The 15,455-nt window shown below is 37.4% G+C and overlaps 1 pseudogene; it reads right to left on the reverse strand.

The window, feature by feature from the left end:
* Positions 1 to 7,479: 7,479 nt before the first annotated feature.
* LOC112302984 (large ribosomal subunit protein uL4-like) lies at positions 7,480 to 9,859 on the reverse strand (annotated as a pseudogene).
* Positions 9,860 to 15,455: the final 5,596 nt, after the last annotated feature.

Here is a 15,455-nt window from a genome sequence, read left to right on the forward strand (position 1 = left end):
GTATCCCATGCCCACAAAGCTTCATTAAGCTGCACAAACCTTAGCATTGCTTAGGCGCCTTGGGGCCTCTGCGCACCTAGCCTTTTGCTTGGCCTGGAAAACTTTCACCTTTCTCCTCCTAAAGTTTTCAGCTCACTTGTCCCGTCAGAGGGTCCACTCCAGACCACATTAATATAACTTCTACCTTCCAGCAACACCCTCCTCCATTTCTGTATCATGTTTATTATAATATAAATTATATCACTAGTTTTGTTGTTTTCTCAGCACTTACTAAATCTGAAGTGATCTGATTCATTTACTTGCTTACTTTTTCCCCCCCTGTCTGCACCACGTCCATAAAAGCTCCATGAAGGCAGGCTCCTTGCATGTATTGTCCTGTGCCCAGAACAGAGCCTGGCAGCATAATAGGCAATCTCTTTTTAATCACAACAAAACGTTTTTGATCTCCAGTTCCCTTTTTTATCATTGCATTATTATACTTCATTGGAGTCTTAGGAAAATTAAGTGAGATAATAGATGTAAATACCCATAATAAGCACGTGGTAGTGACAGGATAGACGGTGGTGGTAGTTACTATTGTAAGCTCCCATTTAGCCTTCTTATGTGGATGTGTCTATCCCCAGGTTATATCCTCCGCCTTCCCTTTTCCCTTTATCTCCTGGGCTGGGAGAAAACATTATAATTGCCCCCTCCATCCCTGATTTGCCTCCTAAACTCTAAATTCACATTCCCTCCAACCAGTGAGACATCATTATCCAGAGGACTCTTTTCCTCCAATCAACATGCCAAAAGCGCTATTTGTATTTCCCTTCCCAAACCATCTCTCCTCTCCTTGACTCCTCAGTTTTTGTCAGCATTACCCGAACTCTTCCAGGTAACTTCTGCCACTTCCCCATCCTCATCTTTAACTTACCTGTAGGATTCTTGAAAACCTTTTCTCTAGCAGATTCCTCGACTCCACTGAACTATTTCCATTGCCACTGATCTACATCTTTCTCAAGATACTTTTGCTAAGTCAACTGCCTTAGCAAAACCCCAGAATCATTGGTGTTCTGCAGGGTTTTGTCCTCATCAGTATCCCTAAAGATAAAGATGGTCTCACTCCCCTTTTCATTCACCCTCCCCATATAGTCAGATACCAAGTTCTATTAACTTCCTAAACGTCTTAAGTGGGGCTTTTTAATTTCTACATTCTCACCTTCATTAGTACCTTTGACAAGCTTCCAACATTATAATTGCTTCACTTATCTGCCTTTGGTCTCTTACCCTTACAGGGCCACCAAAAGAATCTTTATTTCCCCCAAAAAGTTGTTATAATAATTAAATGAGATAATCCATGTAAGGCATTCAACATAATTCCTGGCACACAGTGAGAGCTATCCACTGATCAGAAATAATTATACAAATACTGAATCATTACACTGTACTCATGAAACTACTATAACGTTACACATCAATTATACCCCAATTTTTTTTTAAAAAAGGAAATAACCGATGACTCCCCATTACCTACAGCTTCAAACCCTAACTCTCAGGTGCATGATCTGTATAGTGTAGCTAGCCATCACAACTCCTCATCCAAACACTGGGTACTTTTCACACACCCACATCCAAACACTTTCATACTTCCGGTGTGAACTGAGCACTACTCATTTATGCTTTTTCTTCTCCTGGAATGCTTTTCTTTATTGGCTATTCAAATCCTCCCCCTTCTTAAAGTAACAGGACAGCACCTCCTCTAACTTTAACACCATCTAGAGTTTGGCTTGCATTCTTGAATATGATAATTACCAATTATACAAAGGTGGGACCCCCCAAAAACATAGAATTATCTTCTGGAGGGTGGGCCCCTTGTAGTACAAGCTTCCCCTGCTAGGCAAATGTTCTAGGAACCCATCTGTATCAGTGTACTGGCTGGCGTTGTTCTGAGAGACTGCATTTGGCTTCAGTGAATTTGTTTTGAAGACTGTTTCAACACATCTGCCCATTTCATGATGGCTGATTTATGAGCACACAGGCCCAACCACACTGAGTGTTCAGCAGTTTTTGACCCAAAATGGCATGAACCCCTGTGCCCCACCCTCCCTATTCACCTAATCTCACCCCAAGCGAATTTTTTGTTGTTTCCCCGAATGAAAAAAGTCCTCAAAGGGAAACATTTTGCCCATGTGGAAGAGGTGAAACAAAAAAACTGCAGAAGTACTGAACAGCATCAAAATCGATGAGTTCAATAACTGTTCCGAGCAGTGGGAAAAATGTCTCGGTAGGTGTATTGCATCAAATGGAGAGTACTTTGAAGGTGACTGAAGTTTAAACATGTAAGAATAAAAACACATTTTTTAATAAATTAATTCTGTTTTCATGGATCTCCCTCAGGTATAGCCATTTAAGTTACATTAAAAATTCAGTTCTTCAATCGCACTAACCATACTTTGAGTACTTAGTAACCACATATGGCTAGTTGCTACTGTGCTAATCAGCACAGAAGGAACATTTCCATCACTGTAGAAAGTTCTGTTAAACGGTGCTGATCTAAACCATGACCACACAGTATAAATAACCAGCCACTCCTTAAACTGCTTATAGGACTTCTCTGTGTTGTCATTTAATGCCTAGGTGCACACTGCCCCTCTATTTTTTACATATTTGCCTTATTAGCTCGACTAGATTGTTGGCACCTAGGTCAAGGCTGACTTTTCTTTTTCTCCCCCTAAATCTAATAGCATAGAAAACAAGTAAGAGAAGGGGCCTCAAATTTAACTGAAGAGAGAAAAATAGTGCTAGCATGAAAGAAATCTTTATGTTCCCTTATCACTTTGTATTGGCCTTTCTACCCAATGCATAACTGTTTTACGCCTAAACCTTGATTTGTCAGAGAAGGGTCTCTAGAAGCAAGAGGAGAACAATTCAGTTTTCAGAACTATAAGTTATTTTTCTATGTTTGTATTTCAGCACACAACAAAAAAAAATTTACACACACAAATACCCCTCCAGTATCAAATGGACTCTTGCCCACATTCAGTTTTATCTGGAGAAACTTTCATTTGCAATCATTCTGGACCTAGCTTTGCTCCTCCCCTCCATTCCAAATTCGATTATCTGTAACATTTAAGTAAACATTTTTTTAAAAGGAGACCAAAATACATATTCACTGTAAAAAAATTAGAAAATGTAAAAGAGTAAATAAATAATAATCTCATGAAATCCCAAAACCCAGGGGAAAAAATCAGTTTTAATATTTAGGGTGAATTTCCAGAGTTTTTCCTTTGAATACACATACACATCTATACATGCGTTTTCATAAAAGATTCCTGTCATTATATGTAACTACTTCATAAACTGTTATTGAGATCCACTTCAACAACATTTCTCTAACAAAAAAAAGTTTATGGAACTGCTTTTGACATCTTTTTGATGTCAAAAAGTTAAATAGCTGCATCTTAACTATGTGTAGTTATAGCTACACATAACTACATTTTAGCACTACCCTTACTCAATATATTTCATGTATTCTTTGCACTTTGATTTATTTTTAGAACCCTGAAACTAGGCAGAAGCAAGACAGAAAAGGTCAAAATTTCATCTTTTTGATTTAAGAATTTACTTAAAAATTACTTTAGAAGTGTACTTCTAAGAAAAATACACTTTCAGATAAGGGTAATAAAGGGCATGTTTATAATTATAATTGTAAAAAAAAAAAAAGGCCTTGTGGAAAAGACCTTGCTAATTTAATGACTATTCTAGCTGACGGACAACATAAAACCAACGGTCACCTGACAAAATGTGTTCTTATGAAATACTGAATTCTGAAAAATGTCATTCGCTCTCATCATTATTTAAAATTTTCATTATTTTCAAGCCAAAAAAAGAACCTCCACATGAGACATTTCTGGAAATTGCTACTAAGACCAGTTTAAGATATGGTTGAAAGCACAACTACTACTAAAAATATTAATCTGAATGTTTTTTACTTCTTTTTTAATACATATTTTGTATTTTCTTTTTTAAAATATTTTATTTATTTATTTTTACACAGAGGGGAAGGGAAGGAGAAAGAGAGGAAGAGAAACATCAATGTGTGGTTGCCTCTTGCATTCCCCCTACCGGGGACCTGGCCCACAACCCAGGCATGTGTCCTCACTGGGAATCAAACCCATGACCCCTTGGTTTGCAGGTTGGTGCTCAATACACTTAGCCACACCAGCCATGGCTGTTTTCTACTTCTTTTTATCTCCTGTGTGGTTTGGGGCACATTGCTGCTTACATGACTGTTCGGTGGCTGGCTGGATGACACTTGCCCCCATTAAAACCTACTTTTAGGAATTAGATAGGCAGTGTTGACAATAATGCCTTTTCTTCTGCACCTACTACCCCCTTCCTTTAGTCCCACTAATGTTTCCAGAAGACACCCTTTCTCACCAGCAAAGCCCTCCCAATGTAGCCTTCATTATTTCTGAAGGCCCCGGCACTTCTAATTGGATACCTATCAATCAATGTACTCCCATACTTGATATATATATGGATGGTATATAGGCATTTCCCTCATATATGGTACTCAGCCTGTAGGGGGGTATTTATACCTTTTGGACCTGCTCCTTCAGGGTCTTATTGATCTGAATCTTTTTCTTTCTGGAGTCTGGGGTGTCTGTACATTTTTGTTTTCTGCTTACTCATTTATGTGATTTACCAGGTGTAGCAGGAAGGGTATTAGCCCTGTAATCCTAAAGTAATTCATTCAACCTCACCCAGCCTCAGTTTCCTTATCTATAAAATGAGAAGCTCAAAATAGATGACCTTTAAATCCCTTCCAGTTAAAATTTCAGAGACGGCAATGTTTATTAAGCAACATGTGAGGTGCTACACAACCAAACAGGAATGGACAGATGCACCCTCCCTGCTTCTGAAAGTTTCGAGTCTGAATCATTACTTCCTCATTATGGAAATGCAGTGGGGTTTTTTGCTTTATTTATTTTTAATAATAATAATAATAACAATAGCTACCATTTATTAAGCCAGGCACTTTGCTTTAAATGTGTGATTATCCAATAGAGCCTTTTAAAGTAAATATTGTGATCCTCATTTTACAGATTAAGAAACTAAGGCACAGGTGGGTGTAAGTAATTTTTCCAAGATTACACAAACATGATGGAGTTGGAATTTGAATTGAAATCTCTCTGACTTCAAAATCCATACAGTACTGTACCTCAAAAAGACAAAATCATGCTCCATAATGACTTGTCAAGCATGAGATTTCTAATAGAACAAAGAATCATTTTCCCTAGGTAGTGTGGTTTGGTAATAAAGGCCCAGGGCCAAAATTCACAAAAATCATAACATTTCTCCTTACCAGCTTTTCTACCTTAGGCAAGAAACTCAACCAAACAGCCCCTCCCTTTTTTTAAATAACAATACCTAATTCCACCTACCTTGTAACATTATTGAGAGTAATATATACACATATAAATGCATATATTTAATTAGTAAGTGTATAGAGTATATGTAGATAGAAAGTGTGTATTAAATAGGATCCAGAACCTTATCTGTAAATCATGAAGTCCTACATAAATTTAGGGTGCTATTATTCCTTTTATTAGGAATGCATTTGATTCATCTGTTTATATGTCTTACTGTGCATCTGTTCAGGACAGAGTCTCACTTGTAAATTGCTGAAATACAAGGTTCATGACTTTGGACAACCTGGAGGAGACTTCAAGTGGTAACTTAAGCAAGTGTTTAAAAAATGACCTTTTGAGGACTGCCAGTTCCCTAACATGAAATAATCCCATTCCTCCCTAAAAACTCTGGATGGACACGGCAAAAGGCATGGGAGCACGTTGAAATGTAGAAAGAAGTTGGGCTAGGGACATAAGGATCTTGGCACTTGAGGAATGGCATAGTGGTAAGTTCCTGGGTTTCTTTATTTTCTGTCTTATCTCAGACAGGGCACTGCAAAAACCTCAAACCCAGCACCACAAACAGACACAGATAATAAAAGCTCCAACAAAAACCTGTTTTCCCTAGCCAAACAATGGGGGAAAGGTTGGCATTACAATGGGAAACCTTATTTGGCAATATCTGTCTTATTCCAGCCAAACACAGAAAGACTGCACTCTCTCCCACAGCATGAATTCAGCAGAACTGAGAAGGGAGTTATTTTTCCACTTAATCCCTCTAACGCATGGATGGGAGAGTCAACACTCCAATTCCAATTCTCCTGCAGAACGGTTTTGGGAGGCCTGAGTGGAGAACTGACCTCCGTCCCACCTTCTGCCTCACAAAAGCAGGTGGTGCTCCAATTCCCCCGGCAGTTGGGATCAACCGGTTGAGCTCAGTGCTGAGTTTATACCCCAACTCAGAGGCGACAAGACAGTGGGAGTCTGTGCCCCACTTTCACTGGGAAGTTGTCATTGGAACAAGGGGCAAACTGAACCTCTACCTCATCCATTCACAAGGCAGTGTAATTCAGTCCACTTTTGCCAAGGTGGTGGTGGCAGAGACCAGAGAAAACCTAAACATACACACCCAGCAGCTCATGTGCTAAATCTCAACAAGGGACTGCGTCCTAAAAGAAAAATAAGATTAAATAAAACCCAGAGCTGTACACTATACTACCCAAAATGTTCAGTACACAATTTGAAGAAATCAAAGCATGAATGAGAAAAGACAGTTGATGTGTGCCAATGACGAGATGAATCAAATGGTGAGATTATCTGACAACTATGTTAAAGCAATTATAAAAAACTTCAACAATCATTTACAAATTCTCTTGAAACAAATTAAAGATTAATGATTCAGCAAATAAATAGAAATGATCAAAAAGAACTGAATAGAAATTATAGAACTGAAAAATACATAAATAAAATCTTGCTGTATGGACTCAATCATAGAGTAAAAATAACAGAGATAGAATCAGTGAACTTGAGGAACAGACCAATAGCATTTACCCAATCTGAACAATAGAGAGAAAATACTATGAAATAAAAGGAACAGAGTCTCAAGGATTATAGGATTTTTTTAAAGGTAAAAATCATACCATTGTAATCACAGAATGAGAAGAGTGTGAAAGGAGGGCTGAAAATGTATTCAAAGAAATAACAGCCCAAAATTCCCTAACTTGACAAAAAACATTAACCTACAAATTCAAGTTGAACAAACCTCAAATAAAATAAACCCAAAGAAGTCCACTCCAAGACACATGACAATTAAGCTTCTGAAAACTAAAGACAAAATATCTTGAAAGCACCCAGAGAGAAACGATGCACTAAAGGAGAACACAGACATGAGTTACAGCATCTTTCTCACCTGAACCTCGAGGGCCAGAGGGAAGTGGCACATTTTTGAAGTGCTCAAAGGAAAGAATTGTCAACCCAGTATTCTATATCCAGTGACAATACTTTTTCTCCCTGCCTTTGATTAGGTTTTTATTCACAATTAGCTGTTCCAAGTAATTTAACCTCTAAGGAATAAACAAATTTAACTTTATGCCACAGGCTTCTTCTCTTCTGTGGTGGGTTTTCTTTTCTGTGGGCTTCTTTTCAGCTTCTGGTTTCTTGGTAGTGGCAGCTTTTCCGCCCCACCAAATGCTTCTTCTGCTTCACAATGCCAACAGTCTTCTTTCCTTTCTTCTCTACCCTAGGCTTCTTGTTGGAACCCCAGGTCATCTGATTTGGCTTCTGGAGCTGCTGCTGCTTTACCCACCTGGAGCTCGTGGTTCTCAGCCTGCCAAAGACTGGTGTTCCGGTACATGGCCTTTGCATACGGATTTAGCTTCAACATGATTCTCAGGTTTTTCAGTGGATTCTTTTTCAGGACTCTGCAATACATCTCCTTGCATAATGCTCAGAGGGCTCTTTGAATCTCCGGGGTTTTCGAGATTCTGCTAATGTCTGTATTGAGCATCTTGTGCATGGGAAACTGTAGTTACTCTTGAGAGAGGCAGCTTACGCCAAGGGCTGTCCGGATCATCTAACTTACAGAAAGCACCTTTAGTCCAAATGCAGAAACAGCCCACATGCCCACCGAGGAGCAAGCTTCAAAACATTCAGTTTGCTTGCATTAAGCAGAGTAATTCCATGATTAAATGTCAGCATTATTTCTCTACTTTCTTTGCTTTCTATTTTCTATAAAAACCTTATCAACATAAGAAACATCAAAATCTGTAAATAATTTTTGGGAGTTTATTTGAAAACAAAAATATTGATTTAAACAAGCAAAAAAAAAGACTTTATTTGAGCCAACTGACAAAATATGCATGGGACCAAGATCTCAAATGCTCCCTTAGGGATGTTTCTGGAGGCTTCGATGATACCATTTTCCTCGTTATAGATGAGACGAGGTCCTCTGTACTGGATACAGTGACAGTTTCTCATTTTGCCCCTGACAGCTCTTATTCACTGAGATTCACAGACCTTTTTGATATCATTCCAGGCCTTAAGTTTCTTAAGAAGCAAAACAGCCTCTTGGTCGTCTTGCAGCCTTCAACTTCATCTTCAACCCCAAAAGAAGTTCAGGAAATGTTTCCATATGACGACCTTTAGACGTGATCAGCACTAATAAAGCCAAGCCTGCCAGGGCAGAGCAGATGGCATATCGCCTCCATGCCGTGCTCACTCTGCGGTGCCAACAGCACCAGGTTTTGGTGGTGCAAATGTGCAGCCCCCACGACACATATGTCCAAAAGGACCCTGGCCAGAGCGGTGAGTTTCCCTCCCTGGAACTCTGGGCATTGGAGCCACAGCTCTGCCAGTACCCCAAGACTCAGCACTGGTTTGAAGACCTGTGAATTCTCTGACAGCACAGGGCTGTCTGTTGTTTTGCACAAGTTGGTGTGAGCAGAGTTCACCATATCTGGTTGAGTGGGAGCCTTGCACACAGTAGGCAAAGTGACATTTTTGTCAGATGATCCTCTCTGCTCAGAGCACACTGATATTTGTGGCCACACTCCTCTCCAGCTGGTGGCTGCCACAGGAGAAGGGAAAATATTCTTTAATAATGAGAAGGAAATCAAGATATCCTCAGAAGAAGGAACACTAAGAGAAGAGAAGAGAATTTGTCATAAGCAGACTTATCAAAAACAATGTTTTTTGAACAGAAAGAAAATAATAACCAAAGGAAACTTGGGACGTCAAGAGGAAAGAAATAACACAATAAGCAAAAATATCAGTATATACAATAGACTTTCCTTTCCTCTTGAGATTTCTAAATTTCTAAATTAACAGTGAAAGCAAAAACCATAACAATGTTTGATGTGATTCTAAATGAGTTTCTAAATATACAGTAAGTATGTTAACATAAGAATGTTCAAACCTGTAGAAAATTTTTATAAAACTTCACTCGAATTAAACAGAGGATACACATGAAAGCTAGATCTCAACAGATCGAGATAAATGCTACCAAGAAAATGACAGTTGCCAGCTTCTTTTATGCATTTGAAATTAAGGAGGGAATGTAAGGAAGATTACACAAGAGCGGTAGAAAACAAAGCAGGGATCAGAAAACAGGAAGGTTAAGATTACGTGCTCTCTTGAGAGTAGTCAGTTTGGTAAGAGAGGTCTGAAAAAGAGGTATTTCAACAGTGTCTTAACCTAGACGTGCAGAAACAAAGGGATTCTGTGGCCATTAACCTCACAGAGTGATTGTTTGTAAATTCCTTACTGGGCAGGTCTGTGTGCAGTCATGCCCCAGGCATATAACTTTTTAGTAAAAGGTTTATCTTTGTCTTTAGCAAGCCCTGTCCATTGTTTCTGTGCATCTAGACTAATACACCTTTGAAATAACCTGTAACCACCTGTCAAGAGAGCACATAGTCTTGTCAGCTATCCCGTAACCCAGTTCCCACCTTGCTTCCTCTCACCTCCATGTAATCTTTTTCACATTTCCTCCTTAATTCTAAATGCATAAAAGAAGCTGCAAAACTGTTATTTTGGGGAGCATTTGCTCCCTGCCACATGTCATCAGTTTTACTCAAATAAACTCATAAAAATTCTCTACAGGTTTGGAGATTTCTTATTTCAACCATAGATAAATCAAAACTGAACTCTTCAAAAATGTTCAGTTAACCCATAGGATGGCAGGAAAAAAAAAAACTGGAGAAATGGAAAACAACAAAAACACGAAGGAAACAAAAAACATAATGCAGCCCTAAACTCTAACATATCAATAGTTACATTAAATGTAAATGGTCTAAGTACACCAATTAAAAGACAAGGTTGGCAGGGTGGATTAAAAAACATGACCTAATTCTGGCCAGGTCACTCAGTCAGTTGGAGCATGGTCCCATATATCAAAAGGCTTTGGGTTCAATTTTTGGTCAGGGCACGTACCTAGGTTGCAGGTTCCATCCCTGGGTCAGGGCATGTGTGGGAGGCAATTGATCAATGTTTCTCTCTCACATCGATGACTCTCTCTCTCTCTCTCCCCCCCTCTTTCTCTAAATAAAACATGACCTAACTATATGATATCTACAATAAGCTTATTTTAAATATAATGAAAAAGCAGGTTGAATGTAAAATAATTTTTTTTATTCTCAACTGAAGACATATTTTCATTGCTTTTTTTTTTAGAGAGCAAGGCAGGGAGAAAGAGAGAGAATGAGAAACATCAGTTGGTTGCCTTCTTATATGCACCCTGACTCCAACCATCTGAGCCACACCAACCAGGGCAAAATAATTTTAAAACACTTATCATACAAACATTAATTAAAAGAAAACAGGAAAAACTATATTAACATTACATTTAAAAGACTTCAGAGCAAAGAAAATTCAGAGCAGAGATAAAAATGGCCATCTCACCATGACAAAAGAACCAATCCACCAAGAAGACTTCAAAATACGTATATACCAGAAAAGAGAGCAGCAAAATATGTGAAATAAAAACTAACAGAACTAGCCCTGGCTGGTGTGGCTCAGTGGATTGAGTGCTAGCCTGCAAACCAAAGGGTCACCAGTTTGATTCCCAGTCAGGGAATATGCCTGGATTGCAGGCCAGGTCCCCAGTTGGGGGCGTGTGAGAGGCAACCACACATTGATGTTTCTCTCCCTCTCTTACTCCCTTTCTTCACTTCTGTCTAAAAATAAATAAATAATATATTTTTAAAAAACTGATAGAACTAGAAGAGGAAATAGACAAATTCACAATAATAGTTGGAGTCTTCAACACCCCCCTCTGAACAATTTCTAGAACAACTAGACAGAAAATCAGTGAGGATATAAAAGAACTCAGCACTGCTAACAACCTGATTGGCATTTACAGAATATTCCAACCAATAACAGCAAAATACACATTCTTATTAAGTGTCCATGGAACATATACCAAGATCAATTATATCATCAGCTATAAAATAATTTTCACTAAATTTAAAAGAAATAAAATTATACTGAGTATGTTGTCCAAGTATAATGAAATTGAAATAAATAACAAAAGATAACAAGAAAATGCCCAAATACTTGGCAACTAAACAACTTCTAAATAAAGCATGTGTCAAAGAAGTCTCCCATCAAGAAAATAGGAAAAGAAGCACAAAACAAATTCAAAACAAGCAGAAGGAAAGAAATAATAAATACAAAAGCAGATATCAAAAAACCTGTAAATATGAAAACATTAGAGAACAATCAATAAAAAAAAACCTCTAGACAAAGAACAAAAAAAAGAAGACACTAATTACCAATATCAGGAATAAAACAGGGCATATCAATACAGACCATGCAGACATCATTAAGATAATGAGGAAATACTACTACAACTCTAAACAAACAAAGTCAATGACTTAGATGAAATAAACCTATCCTCAAAAACACGAGCTATCACAACTCATTCAATATAAAACAGATAATTTGAATAGCCCTATGTTAAGAAAATTGAGTCCATAATTTTAAAACTCTTAAAAAATAAATCCCTAGGCTCACAAGGTTTCACTGAAGAATCTGTCAAACCTTTAATGAAGAATGTACACCAATCTATACAATTGTTTTTTCAGAAAATAAGAGAGGGGAGAATACTTCCCAATTCATTCAGTGAAGTTAATGTTACCCCAATACCAAACTAGACAAAGATAGTAAACTAAAAAAAAAACCAACTATAGACCAATATCTCTTGAACTTAGTTGTAAAAATATTCATGAAATAGTAAATCAATTCTAGCAATATATAAAGAGGTTTATACTTTATATAACATGATGTAGTAGGGTTGATTTCAAGAATACAAGGATGGTTCGGTGTTCAAAAATCAACCACATCAAAAGGCTAAAGAAGAAAAATCACTAATTACATCAATTTATGCAGAAAAGACATTTGACAACATCCAACATTTATTCATGACAGGAAGTTTCAGTAAGCTAGGAATCAATGGGAACTTCCTCAACTTGTTAAGGAACATCTACAAAACCTACAGCTAACCTCATACTTACCAGTGAAGGCTTTTCCCTTAAGATGCTTTTCCCTTAAGATGTCCTAGAATGTCCATTCTCACCACTCTAGTTAAGTACCTGGAAGTTCAAGCCAGTCCAATAAAGCAAGAAAAAGATATAAAAGGTATGGTATACCAATTGCAAAGGAGGAGATAATACTGTTCCTATTTGCAACGACATTAATGTCCATGTAGTAAATTCCAAGGAATCTATACATGCATACAATCCGAGAACTAATAAGTGATTTTAGCAAAGTCACAGAATACAAGATCAACACAAAAAACAATTGCATTTCTATATACTAACAACATACAGAAAAACTGAAATTTAAAACACAATGCCATTTACAATTGTTCCAAAAAATACTTAGGTATAAATATAATAAAGCACATACAGTATCTGCATTCTGAAAATTATAAAATATTGATGAGAGAAATTTAAAAAGACCTAAGTAAGTGGATAAACATGCTATGTTCATGAGTTGAAAGACTCATTGTAGTAAAGATGTCAATTCTCCACAAGTGGATTACTATAGATTTAATACAATTGTGATAAAAATCTCAGCAAGATATTTTCTAACATAGACAAGCTTGCTGTAAAATTTATGTGGAAAGGTATAGGACCTAGAATAGCTAAATCAATTTTGAAAAAGAAGAAAAAAGTGGGAGGACTCATTCTATCCAATGCTGTCTTAATATATAGCTACATATATAATACATGGTTTAACAGGTAACCAAAACTATGATATTGGAGCAGGAATAGACAGATAGATTGATGGAATAAAATAGAGAACCAAAAATAGGTCCATGCAAGTATGCCCAAGTGATTATTCACAAACGTGCAAAAGAAATTCAATAGAGGAAAGATAGCCTTTGTAGAAAATAGGGCTGAAAAGTAATTGGGCATTGGGCATTCATTAGAAGAAAAATGAAAGAAAGAAAAGAAAGAAAGAAAGAAAGAAAGAAAGAAAGAAAGAAAGAAAGAAAGAAAGAAAGAAAAAGGAAGGAAGGAAGGAAGGAAGGAAGGAAGGAAGGAAGGAAGGAGAAGGAAGGAGAAGGAAGGAAGGAAGGAGGAAACTTGACCTAAATTATCTTAGAAATGAATCACTGACTTAAATGTAAAACAGGTAAAATAAAATGTAAAATAACTGCAACAAAAATATAGGTAAAAAAATCTTTGGGACAAAAGCAAATAATTCTTAGATTTTATAACAAAAGCACAGTTTATAAAATGAGAAATTGATAAGTTGAACCTGAGAGAATATTTAAAAACTACATATCTAAGGAATTGTATCTGTATCTAAAATACATACAGAGAACTCATCAGTAAAAAAAAAAACAATACAAAAACAATCGGAAAAAAGCAAATGGCACAAACATTTATATCACTGAAGAAGAAATACACATGGCAAATAAGCACATAAAAAGCTGTTCAACAATCATTAGCAGTCAGCAAAATACAAATTTAAGCCACAATGAGATACCACTACACACCTATTACGATGGCTAAAGTAAATATAGTGATATATCAAAAAGCAGGTGAGGATGTACAGAAACTGGATCACTCATACATTGCTGGTGGGAACATAAAATGTTATAGGCATTCTGGAGCAGAGTATGGCAGTTTCTTACAAAACTAACATTCGCCCTGGCTGGTGTGGCTCAGTGGATTGAGCACTGAGGGGGCTCGAGCTTACTCCTATGCAATTTGTCACTTATGTGTAGAATCGTGTGGCCACCACAATCAAGATACAATAGAACCCCATCATAGAGATCTCTCATGTTACTCTTTTATGAGCTTGTTATGAGCAACAAGCTACAGCCACTCCTGTCCCTGGGACATGTGAGAGGCAACCCATTGATGTTTCTCTCAGACATTGATGTTTATCTCCCTCTCTTCCTCCCTCCCTTCTCCCCCGCTTCTCCCCTCTCTAAAAGTAAATAAAATCTTTAAATTAAAAAAAACTAAACATGGATCCCAGCAATTGCACTTTGGGCATTTATCTCAGAGAAATGAAAACTTAGGTTTACATAAAAACCTGTACACAAACGCTCACAGAACTTTTATTTGTGATGGCTCTTAACAGGAAACAACCAAAATGTTCTTCAGTGGATGAATAGTTGAACTGTGGTAATCCATACCATGTAATACTATTCGATAATAAAAAGAAATGAACTATTAATACACACAAAAACATGGATGAATTGTAAGGGAACTATGGTAAGTTGGGGGGGAATTGCAAAAGGTTCCTTTTATATAGCATTCTTGAATGCCAAACTTATAAAATGGAGAAGAGACTGGATGTTGCCAGGGATTAGGAACAGTAGGAGGGGCAGGAGTGGCTGTAGCTTGTTGCTCATAACAAGCTCATAAAAGAGTAACATGAGAGATCTCTATGATGGGGCTCTATTGTATCTTGATTGTGGTGGCCACATGATTCTACACATAAGTGACAAATTGCATAGGAGTAAGCTCGAGCCCCTGGGTGTGCACGTGCACATGGGTGCATGTAAAACCGGTAAGTTTGACGGGTTGTACCGATGTTAATTTCCTGATCGTGCTATTGTACTATGTAGGATCTTGCTGCATTGTTTCCTACAACTGCGTGTGAATCTATAATTATCTCAAAAAAGCATTTTTAAACTGGCATTTTAAGGATAGTTATGATAATGAGGAAGAAAGGCAACCACTCTCTTTATGTCCCTAATTATTGTGTTATAAACAAAAAAGTTTCTTCTCTTTGTTTATAATTACCTGGTTTAGTTTTTCTAGTGATTAATTCTGAGGTTTGTCTAATCACCCCCTCTTCTGTCCTCCCCATTTTTCCTATCAAATAATCAGTAGGCTATTTGGTTCTGATGCAAGATTACTTCAAGTTACATTTAAATATAGAGACTTGATTGTGGTGCTCAAACTGATGACTCATCTTCCTTGTCATCCCAAGGGCAGGGAGAGCATTATGGTTTTTGGTACTCTCTACTGGACGGCATATGGGAAGTCTGTAAAAAGCCTGCTTCTGTGGCTACAGAAGACAAATGCCCATTACTAATCC

Source organism: Desmodus rotundus, chromosome 5, assembly GCF_022682495.2.
Source record: "Desmodus rotundus isolate HL8 chromosome 5, HLdesRot8A.1, whole genome shotgun sequence".
Lineage (NCBI taxonomy): Eukaryota > Metazoa > Chordata > Mammalia > Chiroptera > Phyllostomidae > Desmodus > Desmodus rotundus.